Here is a 15428-nt window from a genome sequence, read left to right as displayed (position 1 = left end):
GGTCTCTTACGTGGGGGTCAGAGCTTTGTCCCTGTTTTCTGTGAGTGGTATTTCCACCTGGACACTGCCAGCTCAGAGAGCTAAGCAACCTGCCTAAGGACAGCCTGAGAGCAGGACTCGCTCACCTGGAACAGGTCGCCCTCACTGGAAGGCATCCGGGTTTTTACATACATTTATTTGCTGGTGGATAAGCAGGCTGTTTAACCTGCCAGGCTGGATGTGGAATGTGTAAAACACAGCTGAGGTGTTGGAAAGACACCGAAGAGCAGCTGTGGGGAGTGAGGGGGTGCCTGCTGCCGCTCGCCCCTCTCCCTGCAGTGGTGTTGCCCCAGGGAGTCCCTCTGCTCGGCTGAAACTGGTGGCTCTTCAGGAGGGGTCAGGGGAGCCTGGTGCTGGGGCTGCCCAAAGCCCCTGCCCTGCAGAGCACAAATGCAACCTATTTCCTCTCCAAAAACTCATGCTAAATAAAACCTTACACAGTCTCTGGCCAAGAAGGTCCTGGGGGACCTGGCTCTGCCCCCTGGGCACAGGAGTGCAGGGCACAGACCAGCATCTCGTGGGGAAATCCCTCAGACTGGCTGCTCCAGCTGCGCGGGTGAGACCAAGGCTGAAGTGATCCCAGGCAAAGCGAAACAAAGTCAGAACAGACTCCTGTGCCCTTGGCCCTTTGGCCATTTTCACTCGGATTCAGGAAAGTCACTAAGCAAATGCAGAAGGGCTAACGGCAAGAACTAAACCACTTTCCAGTTCCCAACACCCGAAGCCACCGCACACAAATGCCCAGCAGGTTGCCTCTTGGAGGCCACTGCCCACCGGGGTCTCTGCAGAGAAGAGCCTTTCCCCGACACACTCCTGCTCCCGAGCCACATCCCAGGATTGGCTGAAGATGCATTTATTATCTCTGTGCTAGTTTCACATGGCATTCCCACGCCTGACGTCCACGAGGAGCAGGACACAGTGTGTTCTAGCAGGTAGATGAGGGAGATCCTCATGTCTGGGCCAGAAGCAGTAAGTCTTCGGTCACAGCAAGGCAATGTCACTGACCTCGTGGCTCAGGCTTTCTGCTCCACAACGCTGCACCAGTTCCTGGGCAGCACCCCGTCCCCAGTCTGGCTTTGGCATCCGAGCAGCCCACTCCCACCGCCGGCCCGGGCTGTGCTGTCCCACCACACACGGGCACCTGCTGTTACAAATACCCTCAACTGAACGGCTCTGGCCACAGTGGCTTCTCCCACAGCCTCCTGTGGCCCCCACAGGGCTTGAAGCCAGCTGGGGCAGAGCCGGGGGGGCTCCCCGGGAAGCAGTGGCAGCCAGGGTGGGACGCAGCTCTCTCCACATTTGCTGCCCAGCCCCACCAAAAGCCTGTCCGATCACAGCCATGCAATAGCACACTCCCAGATTGCTCCGAGAGGGCTCCAGGGGCCCCCAGGGACTACGGCAGATGATTTCTGCACTGGCAGAGCCACAGCATGTCCCCCAGTGATTCCTGCCACTGCCATGTGCCAAAAGCACCTGCTGTACCATGGGTGAAACATCCCCTTTGAAGGGAGCTTCGCCCACCAAACTACAGATGCTCTCGTGAGCTACCCAAAGGGCCAAACCTTGTTCCTTCGTCAGGTCAGCATCTCCTCTCGCAGCTGGCGTTCCCACAGGGCACTGGCCTGCCTCTCCCCTGCTCCAGGCTCAACTTCTTGCAGAGCTGCCCTGATGCAGCAAGGAGCTGTCAAGCTCAAAGTCCTCTCACTCCAGCTTCATCCAGCTCCCCGAGGGGATGGCACTGCCCTACCTGCGGGCAGGACCCGCTGCCCAGCAGCAGATGGACCCTGGTCGGTCTGGCACAGTGGATACAGCTCTGGACCTGCTGCTCACAGGCAGACTGGCTCTGGTATGTGGGCCAGGTCAGGGACGAGGTGTGGGCAGCAGCAAGTTCAGGGATAAAGCAGCAGTTTTCACTGTTGCTCCCTCAGAGAGCACTGCCTTGACATTCAAATGTGTCCACCGCAATTCCTCCTCCTCACCTTATTTCAGGGAGGAAACAACCTGGAGATGAAGTGACTTGACCAAGTGACACAGCAGCAGAGCTGGGACAGGATCCAGCAATCCGTCCCCAGGGCCAAGCTCTCGACTGCAGATAGTTCTTGGAAAAATTGTGCCCCTTGTTCTAGCAGGCACTTATCTGCCCAGGGCCTGGCAGGTACTCGTTCCAACACATCGATGCCCGTGTGCCATGCCTTATCTGCCTCTCCCTCTATAAACCAGACACATCACAACTATTTTACCTCCTCTCTTTTCTTGGCAGTTGACCTCAAAATCACCAGGCAGGAGTGGGGCTGCCAGTGCTGGGAGTGCTTTATCCCACGCTACCCTACTACCTGCCAGTCCTCTGTATGTGGTTTTTCTTTATCCCTGTATCACCCTAACACCTCGCCCCAGAGGAACCCACCACGGGGGCCAGCACCACTGGCATAGCCATGACGCCAAACCCCCTCACCTCACGGGTACATCAGGCACTTTAATTTCCCCATCTCATTGCTTCACCTGGTGAAAGGCACCTGAGGGCGGTTTGTAGAGAGCCTCCTGGGGGGCACAGGGGGTGCTGGAGAAGGGGCATGGAAGCAAACCCCTGCCCAAAGGTGCAGCCTGCTTTACTGGGAGGTGACATGTCTGGAGGATTATCTCCAGGGTTGGGAGCCGGGCTCTCCCAGTCCCCAGCCACCAACACGGCTGGAGTCTCCACTCCTTGATGAGACTGTCATCTTCAGAGTCAGAAAAGCTGTTAAACTTGTCCCATCTTTGCTGAGAACAGCACTTCCCTTTCAATGCCAATCCTCAAGCACTGCCGCCACGCTCCCTCCAAAAGGCAGGGCTGGCAGACACCCCATCCTCCCCCAGCGAGCATGGCCAGGCACAGAGAACCACCAACCACACTTACCACCCTCTGCTACGAGACATGGGCAGACACCCCAGCAGTCTGTGCACTGCTCGCATCCGTTTCCCAGAAAGTTGCAAAAATATTAATAATAAAAAGTTCAAGCTGAAGCTACCTGATAACTTCAAAAAAATAAGCATACATGGGCAATATGCAAGCCCTGGCCCAAGTAAATCTCTCTTCTGTATCTCTGTATCTACCTCCTCCTCTTACTCCCGATCTAGCCTCTCATTTCAGAGGACAGAAGGAAAACACAAACAAAACGCAAGTTTTACTTACTGACCTCAGCAGCCAGCTCTTCCCCAGGCTCCAGCTTTTACATGTCCACAAGTAAAAAACGCCCTCACCTCGCAGGGCAGAGGCTGGTGATGCGGAGCTGCTGCTTCGATGCTGTTTAGCTACAGCTAGCAGCCGAGAGAACTCTCCCCAGCTCCGAGAGCTCTCCCCAGCTCCGCTCCGGCTGCCGGAGCAGAGATTTATGCAGAGCGCGCAGCCATGTGAAGAACGTCGCCAGCACCGATGACCCGCTGGGTGCGAGATGCAGCTTAAAGCGACAGCCCTGCTCGCCACACTCCTCCCGAGTCACTCCTGTGCCCTTGCACGAGGGGGTGGGCTCCAGCGAAGCGCTTCTCTCTCCCTCACCTCGCTGCCACAATCCTAGTGTTATTAGATGATGCTCTTAAACACACAGTGGAGCTACGTGAATATTTAGCTTTCCTTCCACCTCCTCACCTCCTACCCACCACACACACTTTACCTTAAAAATAGATTGGGATCAATTTTCCTAAACTACATCTGCAAACACACTCAGCTCTACAGGCACACACACCATGACGGCGAATGCAATGCGCACATACAGACACAAAATGATCACACAGATTTAAAGCACCAAAATATTGAAGGACCATTTTTAGCTCCTGATAGTCCTCCTGCTCCTCATATTATTAGATATGTGATTTTTTTTGTCTTATCGCAAGAGCCAAAGATGCTCAGCCACAAGTATCTCTTAATTTAGATGTACCACTGTTTAATAGAGGGAAATTTCTAATTGCAACAAGGTTTTAAACATGGAAAGATGAAAATGCTACGCAACAACCAAAGAGCTGTTCTTACCTCCCATTTGTGAAATGTGAATGCAAAATGGATTTCTGACAGTGAAATGGGTCACTGGGAAGAGAAGCAGCTTGCCAAAGGCCACCTGGCAGGGCAGTAGCAAAACAGGGACAGAGCCCCCTTGGCACTTCCAGCTCACTGTCCACACTGTCCTCTTACACTTCATTCTCATTTTTCATTGCAAAAGTAGGAAATTTCTTTATCCTGAACAAATGCAGCTTTTGGGGACTGCCCGTGCCTTTCCATACCAGTAAATTTACTTCCAGGAGTCACTCATAATAGAAACACGGGAACTGTGGGGCCTGAGGATCAGGACTCCTGGCTCGGTGCCTGGCCCTGGCCCCTGCCAGGCAGCACGCAGGGCACAGCAGCTCTCAGCCCCCTTACATCCCCAAGAGGGGCTGTGAAGCCTCACTGAGCTTTGTAACGATCCTGGACCCAAGGGCAAGGCGTCACGGATGCATAACGCATCTCCAGCAGGACAGCGGCAGAGCTGGGGCAGCCACCCTCCGGAACTGTGGATCCATCAGTGCCCACGAGGCTGATCTGGCTGACGGGAGGCGACCAGGCTGCGCTCGGGGCAAACACCAGCTCTGAAGCAACAAGTGATAAGATGCCCCGTGCTGATGAGACACGGGCAGAACTGTCATGGTGGGGATGCTTCAGGCATGCAAGATGGATCCCCCCCGGGGCACCAGTGATGCTGGCCAGGATCTGTCCTGTGGTGGAGCCCCATCTGTCATGTGCCAGAAAAGGCCAACTTTCCGTCACACAGGTCCTTGCAAAATCCTGCTATCAGGACAAAGCAGGCAAAAAGGCAATTACTCTGCACCTATTTTGTTCTGGTGCCACAGGCTATGGAAGGCGAGAGACAACTGGGAATTGGCCTCGAACTAAGCTGCTGCCTGGGGAGCTCACATACTAAACTCCAATTGAGTTTGTGATTTAATTTTTAAAAATGCTGCAGCAACTGAGCAGGGGAAGAAGGGGCAAGGAATGGCAAGGAGCAGGGCACAGCCGACCTGCCTGCTGTCACACTGAGTGCGGGGGCACAGACGCTGCAGGTACTGTCACCCTGCTGCTGCATTGCTGGGGGGCTGCGTTAAGGGGATACTTTGGTGGGGAGGGGGAAGAGGGGAGCGAACCAGAACTGAGACTCTGCCCCTTATCTGAATTGCCGAGTCGACCTGGAACAGTTATGAAAGGGGGCATCTGAAGCCGCTATTGAGGGCAAAATGCAGAAGATGGGTATAACACAGAGCAGAGCCCACACCCCAGAGGTCGGTGCTTGGAGCAGCAAGAGGAAACAACTTTTTGCATCTGGGTTTAGGATGCAGCAAAGAAGAGTGAGACGTCCGTGATCTGCAGACATCACCTCCAACTTCAGGTTCCAGTTCTCACGTCAGGGCGCTGCGAGTGTGTACCCGAGCGTGCCCTCAGCACACGTGTGCCCTTTGGTGTGCTTTGCAAACTGCACAGCCACAGCCCCTGCTGCAGACCATACACACACTGCTCAAACACAGGACATGCACACCGCGCTTCCTTTGTAGGATGAAATTATAACCCTTACTTGGACTGTTTTCAAAGATTTTTTTTCCTTTAAACAACTCGCCCACTCATCCCTATAAAAGCCGGTGCTAAAAGCTGGTTCTGTTGTTAAGATTTCAAATAACTTGGGTTTTATTGTTTCAAACAAAACCAAAACAACACCCACGCTCCCTCTTTCCTTAATCGAGTAACTGCTGACCTGTTGGGAGCATGCCCTACTGCCACATGCAGCTTAAATCCACACCTTTGGATCAATAGCAGGTGACAGTATTGGTTTTGGTTTTATTTTGAGACAGAACGTGGCGTGCCTGAGTGGGTGTCTGGCTGAAGCGTTACTGAAACCTCTGCTACTTGCAGTGCCAATCTGACTGCCTGAAAGCCAGTGCCACTGTGCTCCGATTTTGCAACAACCTTATCCATACTGGACTTACACTCTTTCACCAGCTGGACAGTAATCTACGCTGAAATCGCAGGCCAGGTAACTAGCCCTCACTGCTGAGACCAGTGCACCCATGGCATGGGAATGACTTCTGGTTTCTCTTTAGGAAGCAATATATTAGTCAGCATATTCAAACATACTCTAACAGTTACAGCCATACTTTGTCGTTAATGTAGCAACTTTTCCACATAGGTTTTGACAGGATTTACCATGCCAGGCTGGGTTTCCCTATCACCGTTTAACAGAAACACACAAGCCTAGATTTAGCACCTGAAGCTTAAATTACTAACCAAGGAGACAAGTTAGCAGCATTATCATTCCAGGATGGTCCCTCCAGTCTATGAAAGAAGATGGGCAGCTACAGAGGTCAATTTGGCCCATCAGAAACCTGGAGGATCCCTTCAACACCAAAACTGGGAGTGAACTGAACCACTCGCTCAGAACAATTCAGGTTATAGGTAGATGCTGGCCAGCAGTAAGTTCTTGGAGTGTAACTGATACTCACCCTCACACAGAGCTGTGGTACCTGCCATGCACCCGAGCAGCAAAGCACAACGTTTCAGCTGAAACTAGTTGCAGCGATTTACTTTGCAGTTGGAGGGGGGTGGAACTAGGACCACGCTCAGCTGTTGAGTCTCAGCTGAGCAGCAGTAATTTGCAAAACCGAAATAACTCCATTGCTTTAAAGGATATAACCCATATTCTTGATTAATTAGCACAGAAGCCAAGGTTAATATAGAGTGCTCAACTCCCAGTCACCTACTCTATCCACTAGACCGCACCGCCACCTCCCCACTTCCAGCCCTACTGAGGAGTAGGAGGTGATGGAGGAGACAGGTGCCTATAAGCCCGCTGCCAGTGAAGGACATGCTCCTCTTCAGCGATGGAAATGATCCAAGGCTCCCCCAGCAGCAGATATGCCCTCCTCCCCACAATATACCGCGCTCGGTGCTGCTGAAATTGGAACCTGCTGACAATTTGCTTTGAAAATGCTTTGCAAAAAAAAAGCCTGCTTGTCTCTGGATTGCCAAAACTGTGCTGCTTTCTTGAAACACACTTTTATTTAGACACCTACTTGCTCTTAGCGCAGCACTGTTTCAAAAAGCAGCTGAACAGATGCAGCACCTTTACCAGGGGTGGAAACGATCTGGTGAAGTTAGTCGGTGGATCTGCGTACACCCGTCTACATTAGGACCCATAACGCACACCTAACCTTCCTATAAACACCCTTCACTGCAAACGCCCAAATCTTAATTACTGTTTACTCATATTCCAGTAATGCCTGAAGGCTGCACTCAAGATCAAGGCCTTGTTATGCAAGGCACCCTGCAAAACACGAAATCCTGGCTGTGCTGGGGGTGGGGAGGACTCTGGGGCCGGTACCTGTGGGTTTGCCATTTCAGCGATGGTCAGACACAGCCCTTCTCAGGAGAGCTTAAACAGGTAAGACATAAATCACATGTGAACACAGAAACAGCTTTTCCTATCAGCAAAAAGCAGCTCTTACTCTGGTACATGCTGTTGTAAAGGGCAAGATGAAACTATGCCCCATTTGGGAAAGGCAAAGACAGGGAGGCTGATTTGCTCTACGTGACAGGGCCCAGAGAATACTAGGATGCAAACGGCTTTAGATACAGGCAAAAAATCCTCCAGGGACTTTTTTGCACACCCCAGGGGAGCGGCACCTCCTGCACCCAAGCATATTCAGTGGTCTCACTGTTTGCTGGCTCTCAAAGGAGGACCGTACCTCTCTGGTTCCCCCTCTCCTCCAGCACAATGAGCACTGCAGGGAACTGCAACTCTCTCCGTGGCTCAGGTACCATGATCCAGGATAGAAAAGTGGATCCACGGGATTGTTCCGGGCCCTTTTCTGATTGCACACCTCCTCAAGCAGCTTCCCCAGCAGTCCCTGCACATGAAGCGCTTACCTGGGTTCAGCCCTCTGCCAGGTTCAGGCTGGAGTCTTCTGGGGCCGTATGGAGAACGGGAAAGAGCCGGGGGCTCTAAAAACCCATTATTTAGTCTTTTTTAGATTAATTGGTGTTAATTGCCTTGGGAGGCTCAAAAATAGCACTGCTAATGGGAAACACGGGTGCAGGCTGAAGGTGGTGTGAGCAGCAGCCTGTGGTTGCCACATCAACCCTGGATGCAGGTTGTGCCCAGCCCAGCGGGCAGCCAGCAACGACTGCCAAAAGCAGGGAGACCTTCTCCTGCCCAGCTGGGACATGCCTGCACCTCTAACCCTGACATCCCCCCTCAACAGCTGCGTTCAGAGTCACACTCATACAGGGGCAGAGGGAGCTTTCCTGCTGCCCCAACTGTTTTTTTTATCGTCAGTTCCAAGAAACAGCACTTGAACCTTCCTCGTTTCCTTTGATTTATGGATTCACATCCTTCTCTTTACTCCTGCAACCACAGAGGATGCCCAGCCAGCTCGCAGGGACCTCAGTTTCCTGCACTGAGTCCAAACACAGAAGCAAGGACAGCCCAGAGAAAGCCTGAAACCCTCACTCACCCCAAGACTATCCTAAATCCAAAAAAAGATGGCTGGTACTGGATGGGACCGCATCTTCCCCGTAAGCAGTGGGTTAGAGACCAACCTACTGCCAAAGGAGGTTACTGTCCCTCACCGAGGTCACTGAAATCTCCTGCCTGACTGCAAACGAACGCTGGGGTCAGAGCTGCCCTGGTGATGAACCAAGGCAGCGGGGTGACCAAGTGACCACACAGGACAAGCTGCTCACAGGCTGTGATCCAGCCTCCCCAAAGCTGGGCAGTAACAGACAAAAGCCAAACTTGCCCCAAGGTCGTGCGTGTTTGCATCTTCTGGGAGAGCCTCCAGCGCCATAGCCCTGCCCAGCAGCTGGTAACAGCTGCTATCAAAGATAAGGTACAGACAAAACTGCTCTGATTATACAGGCTCCCGCACCGCTGCAGGTCTGTCAGATGAAACCCAAACCCCGTATTAGCAGGGTGCATTTCCCTGGTTTTTAAATAGAGTTCCTAGAAAGAGAAACACAAGTTACTGGTACAGAAGCTATTGTCTGTATAGACCCAGCAAGCAAGAGAAAAGCAGACAGCACGGCTCCAGCAAGCACAGCCAGACCACGCTCCCTCCCCAGCCTCAGTCCACACACACAGACCGGCTGGATCCTCAGGTGCTCCCTGACATGCCAGACCCCACCAGCCAGGGCTGGGAGCTCAGCCCCCGGTGCTGGCATGGACACAGGTGGCTGCTGGCACCCTGGTGAAACACAGGCACAGCCATGCTCTCGCACTCGTGCTTGGCTGAGCAAGAGAGAGTCCTGCAAGAAAAGCAAACAAAATCCCCGGTCACCAGAGGCCCCTGTGTCATCTGGTGTCAGCATAGCTCCAGTGATTTAAGCAGAGTTATGCTGATTTACATCCAAAGAGAACCTAGACTATGATTTTCTTTTTTAAGCTCTTCTGGCATGTGCAGTTTATTAAATGAGAGAGGCCGGAACTGTGGGTGTACAGCGTGCCCCAGGCACAGCAGAGACCCTAGAAATGAATGAAGAGTTCCAGATTTTGAGAAAAGACAAACATTTAGTTTTATTGCTCTGGGTCTGGCTTTGATTCATCCCTCTTTTTAGTATTGTTCTCTTTAAAGTGACAGTTTCTAGGAAATGGTAATTGTAACATCTCTTTTACTGTCTCATACCACTTGATGGCTGACAATTTGCCAGGAGGAGAGGCTGTGCAAGGAGGAAAGCAGACCTCAATTATGGCTTCAAAGTGCCAATAACTGAAAATTCAGTTACAATGAGTCAAAGGAAGAAGAATGTATTTGAGTAGCTTGGCTGGTCAGCCCCAGCCTGGACCACTGGACTAGCTGCTCTGCAGACCTGTCATAATCTCCAGCTGAGGTCTGCTGGGGGACCCTGGACACCACTTCAGTTTTCACCTCCTTCCCAGAGCAGTTTCCTCTGGTAAGAGGCTTGCTTTTACAGGTTTCTAGCTCTAAACCTGGCCTCCACACTTAGTCAGTTATGAATGGAATACGGGGTCTCAGATGTGCTTTCATACATTCCCCTGATCCTCAGCCCAAGGGGTCTGAGAAGCACCCAGTCCCTGTGGATCCCTGGTGTAACTCCTGCAAAGCCGAGGGCTTGGCAGCCATCCTGTACACGGGGCACCCTGAACGTCCTTTTTTCTGTATGTGGTTGACGCACAAGTACAGGCTTGTGTTAAATCCTGCCTCCTATCTCCTCTGCACAGTGCAGCTTTGATTCAAAACAAACAAACAAGAACAAGGAAGAACAAGGGAAAGGGACAGGTGTAGTGGGAAAAAGCAGAAAGAGAGTGTCCAAGCAACAAGAATATCCTGTAGACAGGAAGATAAGGAATTCAGCCTTATCTCTTGGACCTTAAGTACTGAAGCCTCTCATCTAGGACAAGGCGTAGGGGCTGACACACAGGCACAGAGGCAGCAATACCTCTGCCTTGCTTGTGTTCAGAGCAAAATGCGGGCAGGATGCTGCAAGGGCAGCTCTAGGACCAGCCCTCAGAAAGCAGTCCGCAAGCCATCGCTGCCCTGGATAAAGGATACTGATCACCCTGCAGCTGGTACAGATACAATCTGCCCTGCCACACAGAGCGTGTGGGAGTTACCTGCCTCTTACGGGTGACAGGTTCTCTTTTTCTTCTCTGCTTTAGTCCTCTATATTGTCTGCAGGACAAAGAGGAGAGATTAGTTAACACTTGTCCTGTGCTGCACAGTGCACCTTGTAAGGTGCTGCTTCAGCACCCAAAAGTGTCAAATATTTGCAGGTGACCTGGAGGTTACTGTCTGGCTTTTTTTTGGCTTAAATGAAGAAATGACAAAACCATTCACAGCACCTTCAGGGGCTCCATAGCAGAGCAGTCACCTTCCCAAAAATGAAACTAGCATCAATTGAGTCTCCTGGGTACTGAAAAGCCGATTGCTGTGAGCAGACACCCCTGGAACTTGGTTGCAAAGGGTGGTTTAAGCATCCAGTGCCCATAACCTTCACATAAGCAAAAGCTGTGGGTAAAAGAGATGATCACTGCTTCTCCAACCAAGCCAGGCAGCAGTCTACATTGCACCCAAGGCACAGAAGACGGAGTCTCTGGACTCCCATTTTGGACTCTGCAGGGGCAATTTAAAGGAAGCTTCCTCTGGCCACCCAGGTTAGCAAGGCAGAGGATGCAAAGGCAAAGCCCTGGACTGGCACAACACGGACTGTTACTCAGCAGCACAGCGCAGGGAGCTGTGCACAGCTCTTTGAAGACATCTGGTCTCTCACAAAACCAAACCTCACGTCACAGAGTTGTCTGAAACGTAGGTGCCATCCACAGTGAGGAGGGGGGTGCCCAGAGAGAAGCAAGCACAGCATTTGGCCCCAGGGCTCTGGAGGACCAGGACAACTCCTGCCTCACCTCTCCCTGCCAGGGATGCTGCTCCCTCCTCACTCACCCTTCCCAAGCACACATCATCAGGACCACCTTCACCTCCGTGGGATGCAGAGGAGCCTGGCAGGAAATTCTGGCTTTTACTCCAACTGTCTATGCTAGCCTACCTTCCAAACCCACCCCTCTGCATGAGAAAAAAATAACTTAATGAAGGATCATAAACCCATAAGCCTCACGTGGCTGCTTGTGCAGCCCCAGCCCTGCACGCTGGAGCTGCCCATGGGAAATGGTCGTGCCTGGGTTTGGTCCCTCAGGCACGACACTCGCCTGCAGCAGAGCCTGCAAGGCCCAGCTCTGCCATGCCTCCCTCTCACTCACACACTCTCATTGGATAATTACAGAGAAAACCAAGACAAATCCCAATTTTAGTGCCATTATAAAACAGAGAGGGGGAATTCATTACCTGGCAGCTGTTAATATTTAAGGAAGAAACTGATAATTTACCTTTGAGGCACTGAATGCAGCGGAGGCAGCACAAGCCAGAAAACGCTATTGCCTCCCCCCACCATCTCTGTGCAGTTGCTTTGCAGAGATTTTCTATCTAGCCATTTATTTCCTTGCCCCCCATGCTAGCACCGAAGTCCCTGTGAGGAGCAGTGTATGTCACGGCTTTGCACTGCAAAACTCATGAGAATCTTGGCCCTGGCTTTGCTGTCTCCATTGGACTTCTAGATTTGGGAGAACATTTTTTAAATCTCTCCTGGCTCATGCAGCATCTGCGCAACCAGCCCACCTGAGTCAACGAAGAGCTAAAGAAAAGAAGACCCCTAGAGCTTAATAGAAAGACTCGTACAGACACATGGAAAGAAAGGTCAGACAACTTAAGATGACTCTGCGGAGGCATCCAGATCACTGGCTGCTTCTCTAAACAGCCCAAATCCCTGGACAAGCCTCCCAGTACATGTCAGACTTGAGCCCTCCAGAAAGTCTTCTGGTGCATCCTGCCTCCAGCTAGGAAGCATCTCAGTGTAGCCCCTCTCCCAGGTCTGCCCCTGCCCAAAGCACTACAGAAAGTCCCACAAACTGAACAGGAGAATAAAGCATTACAAGAACGAGCCGTGGTTCAGTGTTTACCTGCTCAGTTCCAACAGGACTGACACCAGCACAGCACCCTCCAGGTATCATAGGAACAGTCTTAAATTTAGCAGCAGCTGTCTTCCTTCTCCCTGACTCTGTCTTCTCTCTTCCTCTCCATCCCCCTTGCTCTCGGATTCTCAGAGCACGTTTACACCAGAAAGTCTGACCAACAATAATGGCATAATTATACCCATGCAGTTAAGCAAAACATAAAGGCTGTGGGATAAAGGAGGGTGTGCATTTGCACTGCCTTTGCATTGCAGTAGTTTACACATCAATGAGACAAAGAGGCTACCCTCATCTTAAAATTGAGAGGGAAGATGCACTGACAGCCACCATCAAGCAGCAAAGGCTGCCTGGTGCAGCCCCTCCATGTTCTAGCTCCTGAGGGACTGCAAGGAAGTATCAGTTTAATCTTCTCTCAAATAATATAAGAGAACCAGGGAAAAAATGCTTTGGGGCCACAGCGCAAGTGTCCAGGAGGAAACCCCTGAGGCTGTATTTATCCTTGCACCTCAGCATCCATCTGGCCAATTCTGCACTCCACAGCGCAGTCACAGGGGATGGCCGGGGGCTCTGATCCTAGCACTGCCTGGACAACGTGCAATTCAGCAGGGACAGGCAGCACCCCCCTGCCTGGCTCTGCCACGGATGCCACACTGCCCTCCAGCTCTGTTCCCTGCCCAGTGACACCAGAAACTGAACTCTTGTACTTGCAGGCCCCGCAGAGGTTCAACCACAAGCATCTGCTCTGTACATAGCTCCTGCAACCTGACAATCCCCTAGTAAATCATGAGGAAACTATCAAAAGAGCTCTGGCAACCTGCTTTTGGGGTGGGAAGATTTTCCCTACAAAATTTTCCCTTCTTTTATGGTTGCTTCTCACTGTAATCATAAAAAAGGTCTTATAAAAACATCTGTCCTAGGGAATGTTTGGCGATGCAGCGTGCTTGCGAGTTGTTCAGTGTCTAAATACATCAGCAACTCATCTCTGCAAGTCATCACTGTAATCAAACATGGCTCCTCTTTCTCTTGACTATAAACGGTCTTTGCTGAGGACAGGGTGGGGGACGGGTCTGAAGGGCGAGGAAGCGCTCCCTCGAGCTGATGCGCTCCCCTGGGAAGAGGAAGGTCCAGAAGAACAGGACCATTTCTAGAGCACGGATCCCCAAGGAGGTGAGAGGGCTGGGTTTGATCCTTACCCCTTCCCATGGTTCTTGCTTCAACTGTCGGACCTCGACCCAATAAAGTGCTTTATCACTTTATTGAACTCTGGCACGTGCACAGTCCCGTTGACCCGAGACTTGTGTTGACCTTCAACACAAGGCCCAGAACTGGGGCAGGTCCTCAGCCCCTCCCCAGGCAGTCTTTTCAGGAATACACAGCCCCTTTCTTCCATGGACCCTCTCCTTTTTCCACAGTGGTTGCTCTCTCAGAAGGGGGGGATGAGGGACGCACAACCTCTGATATTTTCAAAGTCTTAGAAAGATCACATCCTACTAACCCTATAAATACAGCTGTTACCCAGGCAATCAAAAGCCAAAGCGTTATGACCTCCTCCACAGAGGAGCAGAGGGGTTAAATTTATGAGCAAGTCTTTGATGTCTGCAAGCTTCATGTGGTACAAAACCTTCTGCTTTGATGTTACTTTTAAAAGAGAGGAAACTCAGGTGTACGGTGCACGAGTTCCAGGGAGCTCGGATCTGGCTGCCTGCAACTGCAGGCACAGGGACCGAGCTCTAACGCGGCTACTTTTGCTGATGGCTCTGCTGCACCAGAGAGGAAATGTGACCAAGTATGTCTCACCCTCACCAGCTTCTCCCAGGCCAAACCCGCCTTTGCTCTGCCTGTGGAGAACCAGACGCTCACAGCACTGAGTATTCCCATGGGAGCTCCAGACCGGACCTCCAAGGTGAAGAGGACCCTGTCCTTGCCCATCCCTCAGAGCCTGGCAGTGCCAGTCCCTCTCCTCCCAGTGACCACCAGCCATGGCTGGCAAATTCCCCCATTCCACAGGGCCACGGGAGGGGTAAGGAAGCCCACCTCTGCCCCGCCAGCAAGGTGACCCTCCTGTGCGAGCTCTCCATCGCGTGTACCACCAGCATCTCGCACAGCACTGGCAGGAAGGTCTTGGCTCCAGGGAGGGACCTGCCGCAGCCCTGGCACGCTCTCCTACCTTATGCAGCGCCTGGGCCATGGCTTCTCCTATCCATCCCAGCATCCCCACGCTTTGCCAACAGGCTGAGCCCTTCTCCCACGGCCTGACAGAGCAGCCAGCAGGGACAGGCTCTTCTCCATCCCCAAGCTCACTTTGCCTCCCTTCACTTTTCCCTGCCTCCCCTCCCCTCTCCCGCCTCCTCCCATGGGGAGTTTCCCAGCAGCTCAGTAATTAGCATCATCATCACCAAAGTTAGTAACACCACCACAAGCTCCTGCCATCCGAAGCTCAAACAACTTTACAGCCATCATCACGCCTCTGTAACCTCCCGAGGGTAGGCAGGGAAGCAGCATTACCCCATCGCACAGAGGGAGAGATGGGCAGGGACCCAGCACCCAGCAAGCTCTGATTCAGGCACTGCACCCTGTCCCTGGGACCTGCCCACTGCAGCACAGCCCCTTTGGAAGGAGGTCAGTGGCTGTGTTGACAGTAGGGCTTATCCTGAGATTACACCACTCGGCTTGGGGCTTGGCAGTCCCGGGATGAGTTTTTTTTCCTGGGCATCCCTGCACACAGCCTCGGTTTCCCTCTGCAAAATGACCGTGGGAGAGCAGCACACAGGACCACGTGCACCGTCTGAACTCACGCCTCCTGATGGGACAGCAGGTATTGTGGCATCCCATAAAAGCACCTTAGATCAACCATTAGAG

General features: G+C 52.2%; 1 protein-coding gene across 4 annotated transcripts in view; it reads right to left on the bottom strand.

Moving 5' to 3' along the window:
* GPSM1 (G protein signaling modulator 1) overlaps positions 1–15428 on the bottom strand; it is an 82971-nt gene that overhangs the window by 9226 nt on the left and 58317 nt on the right. Inside the window, exon 1 of one of the 4 annotated variants that reach the window (XM_027778079.2) lies at positions 3213–3448. The exons of the other annotated variants lie outside the window; for them this stretch is intronic. The gene's annotated coding sequence lies outside the window, so the exon portion shown is untranslated. Of the gene's footprint in view, positions 1–3212; positions 3449–15428 lie in introns of those variants that run through there. 4 annotated transcript variants of the gene reach the window in all.

This window comes from Falco peregrinus, chromosome 1 (genome assembly GCF_023634155.1).
Source record: "Falco peregrinus isolate bFalPer1 chromosome 1, bFalPer1.pri, whole genome shotgun sequence".
Taxonomy (NCBI): domain Eukaryota; kingdom Metazoa; phylum Chordata; class Aves; order Falconiformes; family Falconidae; genus Falco; species Falco peregrinus.
This window is presented reverse-complemented; position numbering and strand designations above follow the sequence as displayed.